Here is a 6,094-nt window from a genome sequence, read left to right on the forward strand (position 1 = left end):
GTTTGCACAACACCACCTCCATTCAGTGGCGACGCATTTCAGGGACGACTTTAAGGGGTGATGACGAATCTCGGCAGATTGTAAAAGGCGTGGCGATGAGACTCGGGGGGGGAGGGGGGAACGATTGGATTAAGCGTGCGCCCCCCTCCCACAACACGCCCCCCTATCCAAAACCCATTGCCTCTCACCTGCAAAATAGAAAAATCATGCTCCAGTCTGTGATGGTTGTTGTTGTTGTTGTTTTTGAAAACGGAGGAGGGCACGCGTGCTGCGCCAGTTGGGAAGACGCAATAAGGTTCGCCACGACGCATCGAGTCGTCGTTTGTAATCATCGATTCTTACGATCAAAAACAGATGCATGCATCGCGTTCTCCCTTGTGGCAATCGAATACACTGGTCAACAAAAAAAACATTTTTTTCTGGCCTGGACTTTTGCAGCTGTTTTAGACTAATTTCAGGGTGCTGATTCCAAATCTGATCTCAAATTTGCTCTATCACATCTCATTTTTATGCTATCGGCATACCCCGTTTTCATTGATTTTACCCGAAATTAACTGTCACTTATGATTGCAAGTTGTTGCGAGTCAGTGACTGCTTTAGTATTAAAATATGGTGCTGTATTTTGTAGGATAGTGTGTTTATAATATCATTTTACGTAGATATCCACATTTATTTAATATTTTTCTTCTGCAGTTTTTATTGAAAATGCAATATTTGATATCTCAAAAACCTGATGTGATAGACAAAAACTGATGCCAGATTTGGAATCAGCACCCCAAAATTACCTTAAAACCGTTGGAATACATTATGCCAAAAAAAGTGTGTCGACCAGTGTTATTTAGCCGTGTGCGCAAAGGAGACGATGCTACGTCTCAGTTAATGGGGAGAAGTTAAACAAATGGGCCCATGTACAGGTGGTCCAGATGTCTCGTGACCCCCAAATTAATTCACCCCTCACATTGTTTTTGTTCCTTTGCATGTTAATTTATGTTTTAAATAAACTTTTAAAAAATATTAAGTTTTAGAGAATTGAATCGAGGTCACAAGACATTTGGACCACATTGTAACTTTATTGTGACAATTCACGAATCGCTGGCAGCGACACGCGGGGCGGTGACGCGGGCCCAGCGGTCACGCATTTCACCGCTCGTTGCAGAAGTTTTTTTGCGGTTCGAATCCAGCGGCCGCCCTGGTTATTACCACGGATGCAATGATAATAACGACACTGCACCGTCTGCTTCACAGTGAATATTAAAGATCCATCCGTCGTCTTTGTCAAGAGTTAGGACCAGGGACCAATTGTCAAATCAACACACAACTTACTCTATTGAGATTATGCAGAGCACCGCCGATTAGCACGTTTTGGCTACATACGGTGCAAAAGAAGTTCAACATACGGAGCAACCATCTCCCCCTTGCTGGCAGATAAGGCTCGATTGCAGCAGGCCAGGTGCAGAGTCGCAATGTGGCCGCACAGGGACAGATGCCGCTGGGGGTGTCCTTTGAAGCGTGTTGAGGTGAGATGCGATGATTTCTGTTAAGCGCTCCGGCGAATTGGAAGGGCGCTCTGTAAAGCCGAGACAATAATAATAATAATAGTCAGTGTGACTCACTCTCTGCGCGGTCATTTGCTAACGGCTCTGGCCGAACCATCTGTGTTGGTGGTCTTTAAACGTGCGACTCGGCTGGAATGGCAAATAAGCTACGTTGGGATTTGCAGGTGACGATGCACATCGGGTGCAATGATGAATGCATTCTTTGCCTCTCGGGGTCGCGAGATCCGGTTCAAGATTCCTTCCTCTGATATGGCAGTGGATGTAGCAGCCTCTTAGCGGCTGCATGTGACACGCGAACCACTTGTGTTGAATTCAGTGACGACTTTTTCGGTCTCGAGCCACCGGTCACAATGGCATCAGCACATCGATCCGAACGGGATCAGCACATTGACACGGTATAAATAGTATCCGGCAGAGGTGTGGACTCGAGTCATGTGACTTGGACTCGAGTCAGACTCGAGTCATGAATTTGATGACTTGCGACTCGACTTGGACTTGCATAACAATGACTTTGTCCCACCTCTGAGATGTGGACTCGAGTCATGTGACTTGGACTCGAGTCAGACTCGAGTCATGAATTTGATGACTTGCGACTCGACTTGGACTTGCATAACAATGACTTTGTCCCACCTCTGGTATCCGGATTTCTCCAGGATAAACAATTTTTTTTCTAATTCTGATCCTCGTACACGCGACAATCTCGTCGGGTGGTGGAGGGGTTCACGACAAGGATTGTAGCATGAAGCTAGCACCACGTGGCCTAGCACAAAAACAAATACGGATAATTACAAACAACCTCGAGCTGGAATACTCTACAGATTCGTCAATAATACTGTGGCCTCAAATAAATAAAGTACATAATAGACGACGTTTCGGGCAATGCCCCTTCTTTACAGCACATAGGTCAGAGCGATACGAGTGGATGAAAGTTGGCGACAGCACTTTGTTTCCCACCGGATTAGAATTTAAAGGCACGATCTAATTGACGGATGTGATGAGCTTGTGTGTGTGTGTGTTTTAGTGAGTGAATTGTCATTGCGCACCCACTACCAACGAAGCAGCAGCAGCATCACCGACTAATTTTGCTGACCCCTTGACCTGCAAATCGTCGAATCCGAGGTGGATCTCGATGCGTGTTATCGTCACCCACGCAATGACGGCGCGGTTACTCGGGGGGAGCTGTGAGCCGGAGAGAAATGCGATGCAATAACTGGGACGGGATGACGACAGCAAGGCACGAGAGCGAAGAGGCACGGGGACCGGACACTGTGAAGAGGAGAGGAAGAAGTGGAGGAGGAGGATGACGATGGTGATGCGGGAAGAGCGAGGAGTGACGTCACATAACACAGGAGCCACGTGACTGAAACCACGCGGAGGACACTCGGTGTTGGGGGGAAATGGCAACACTTTGGTGTTGAGAATTCGGGGTTTTCTTGAGAGACGCGCGCACTCAGCTCTTGAGGGGTCCAACCAAAGCTCCCCTCCTCTCCCGCTTGTGTCCACGCCGCTCTGCTGCTATAACATGCGGAATAAAAGCTGCTCAGTCGACTTAGTTCCCCACGTGCGCGCGCGCGCCTCCATTGATGCATGTATTCGCTCATACGTTTGGTGTCCGTATTAATCAGTTAATCACGACGCTTATCAGGTGCGCAATGTTGCATCTATGGGGCCGTCCATAAATGACGTCACGCGATTTTGGACGATTTTTGACCCCCCCCCCACTTGTCACACGGCGTCACATAAAGTCAGACCCCCCCTCAAATATGACGTCACAAAGCTCTGCCTCCCCACCCCCCCAAAAACCATGTTTCCATTTTGAAAATAAAACATGCTTCATTGTAGTGCGTATTTAATGTGGCGCTGCACTCTGATGTTGTAGGAGAAAACACGTATTAAAAAGGAGGCGTTGGAGAGCTTAAATTTAGCATAAAATTCACTTGAAAATATTCAACGTCTAAAACTGCAGATGTTCAGAATATTATATTGAAATTATCTTATAATTATAAAATATTTAAAGTAATTATAACTATAAAAAAATACTTGAAACTTTGTAGTAAAACGAAGCAAAATGGAGAGTACAATTATAACAATCAAATATTCATTCCACAGAATGAAAAGCCCTGGTAGAATCATTAGAAGCAAAATGTTTAATAGCAATCATTAAAAAAAAATGCAAAATGTACGCTTCTCCATTCTCCCATGGAGAAGCAAAAATGCTCCTTCATGGAATAAATAAAAGGTGACCTTAGTCAATAAAATAACCAAATAGTTAATAATGAAAATTAATCAAAATTTGTGTTGTTATAACAATTCTATATTTATTTAAAGTTGCGCATTTTGATGTGACGTCACATTTCTCACCCCCCCCCCTTCGTCACACATCGTCACAAATGTCTGACACCCCCCCCCCCCCTAGGTGCGTGACGTCATTTATGGACGGCCCCTATTCACTCTTTTATATTCGAGGTGACAATTACCTTCCAAATTTTTTTCCAAAAGCGCCAATTGGTCGTCTCTATGACGAGACGAACGTATGTCCATTGAGCAGAAAGCGGAGCGGGAGTCTTGAAAAGGATGAAAGAGTCCGGTGTTGGTGACGGGAATAAGAGCGGACAATGAAGAGCCTCGTCAACGCAGTCGGGGACGCTCACAGTGGGAGGGGGAATCGGTGGCATGGATAGTGTGCGTGGGATCGACTCGTGTGCATCTTGGTCGGATAAATTGATGGAGTTGCAAATGGCCGTTGAGGATGGGGCATTAGGTGCATTTCCCTTCCTCAGGAGCTGGCCGACAGTAGAGAATAAGGTCATGGGGTTGTTGATAGCGCGAGGTGACCGGTTACAGTAGGTGGATTTAGGCAATTTAACATAACTCTGATAGATATGAAGTTGGTCCTTATAATCATGCTAATCTCTCACATTAACATCGCCACTTCCGTGCCCTCGTCGAGGAGGCCGCTCTCCGATCTTACATTTACATGCTAATTTCTCACGTTAACATCACTCGCCCCGGCCACTTCTTTATAACCCTTGAACTACACCCATTTCAAACCTTTTAAAAGTCTGCCTCAGCAGGAGACTGTGCTTTCCCACCTGATGACGGACGCTTGTGTTGCGCCCGAAACGTCGTGATTTCTTTTATACTTACGTGACTTTACCGAAAACACCAAAGAGTTTGGTCCTCATAGATTGGGTAGTGCACTTCACGGCTGGACTTCCCACACTTGTGCTGTTAGCCTTCGGAGGTGGGATTTATTTTTTCCCAACGTAGTACAGAGTCCCAAGGGGAGGGCAGTACATCGGTGGCTGTGCGCGTTCTTGGTGGAGCCACTCGGTCGAGCGTGTTGTGTCGAATTGTACAATCTGGCAGGTTCATTGACGGGGAAGTCCAGCTCCTGAGCAAGGGAGAGAGCTGGACAAGACATTGCTGAACACGGCAGGGGGAAATGAGACTTGAGATGACGGAATGAGTAACTGTGCTTTAGAGGAGGAGGACCAGGGGGGCAGGGTAGAGCCAGAGATGTAAAAGAATGACACAAACTATGGCACAATTTTCAAAATTAAATGATTACAACCACAAAAAACCGTTGCTCTAAAATCGTACATTTATTGATACAAAAAGGTATGTCGTTTAAAAGATTCGTGATTTGCAACTGCGCTTGTACACCAATCGGCATCACGACATAAACTGTAAAACCCATCTCGTGGTCCCGCTGCATAGCGGCACATGGCGACGCCACCCACGCAAAACGTTCATAGCGCAACCGTCGCAAATATCGTCATTTCCAGCTCCCACGTTGTTTTCACCGTGCGGCAAAAAGAGCAGCGTGAAAGAAAAGCTGACCGACGGGCCCCCACACCAAGCCACAATAACCTTGCGTGGCAACGACACGGCCTTCGCCAGACCTGCCCCAAAGACCCCCCCCCCCCGTAAAGCCTTTTAACAGACAATTTGGGGCAAATTCCGTGAGCGAGCACCTACACGAAGGTCGGCATAGCACACGAGGGGGTTGCCAACACCATGCTCGGCAGCCTTTGCCTCGCCAGTGCCGATGCTTACACACGAGACTAGGTATGCATTCATGTCCGAGTCGAGCTAAGGGAGGCACAGCTCCGATTTATAGTCACCCCACTGATATCGGTCGTGAGTGGGAATCCAACTCGGCTCAATGGGTTCGCAATGCAGCGGACTAATTACTACACTGCCCCTCCGCATTCAAGCCCAAACAAACATCGACACCTTCAACAAGCAAATTTAAAGAAAATTTTGAACATTTACAAGCATGCCATGAATAAAAAAAACAGGTTTAGGATGAATTCAGTGTAAAACAATTTGTTTAATAATGCACTATTCACGAGATGGGTAGTTTTTGGGAGGGTTAACGCACGAACACACGGACATACAAATGCATGGACTCCCACGCCAGCGAACGCGGGACAACGCAAAACACGCAAATGAAATTACACTGCACGTTCACACGCGAACGCGCCCGAGAAAAACGTCGAACTCTCGATTACTTTTCACCAAAAACCCGGACT

Source organism: Lampetra fluviatilis, chromosome 5, assembly GCF_964198595.1.
Source record: "Lampetra fluviatilis chromosome 5, kcLamFluv1.1, whole genome shotgun sequence".
Taxonomy (NCBI): Eukaryota; Metazoa; Chordata; class Hyperoartia; order Petromyzontiformes; family Petromyzontidae; genus Lampetra; species Lampetra fluviatilis.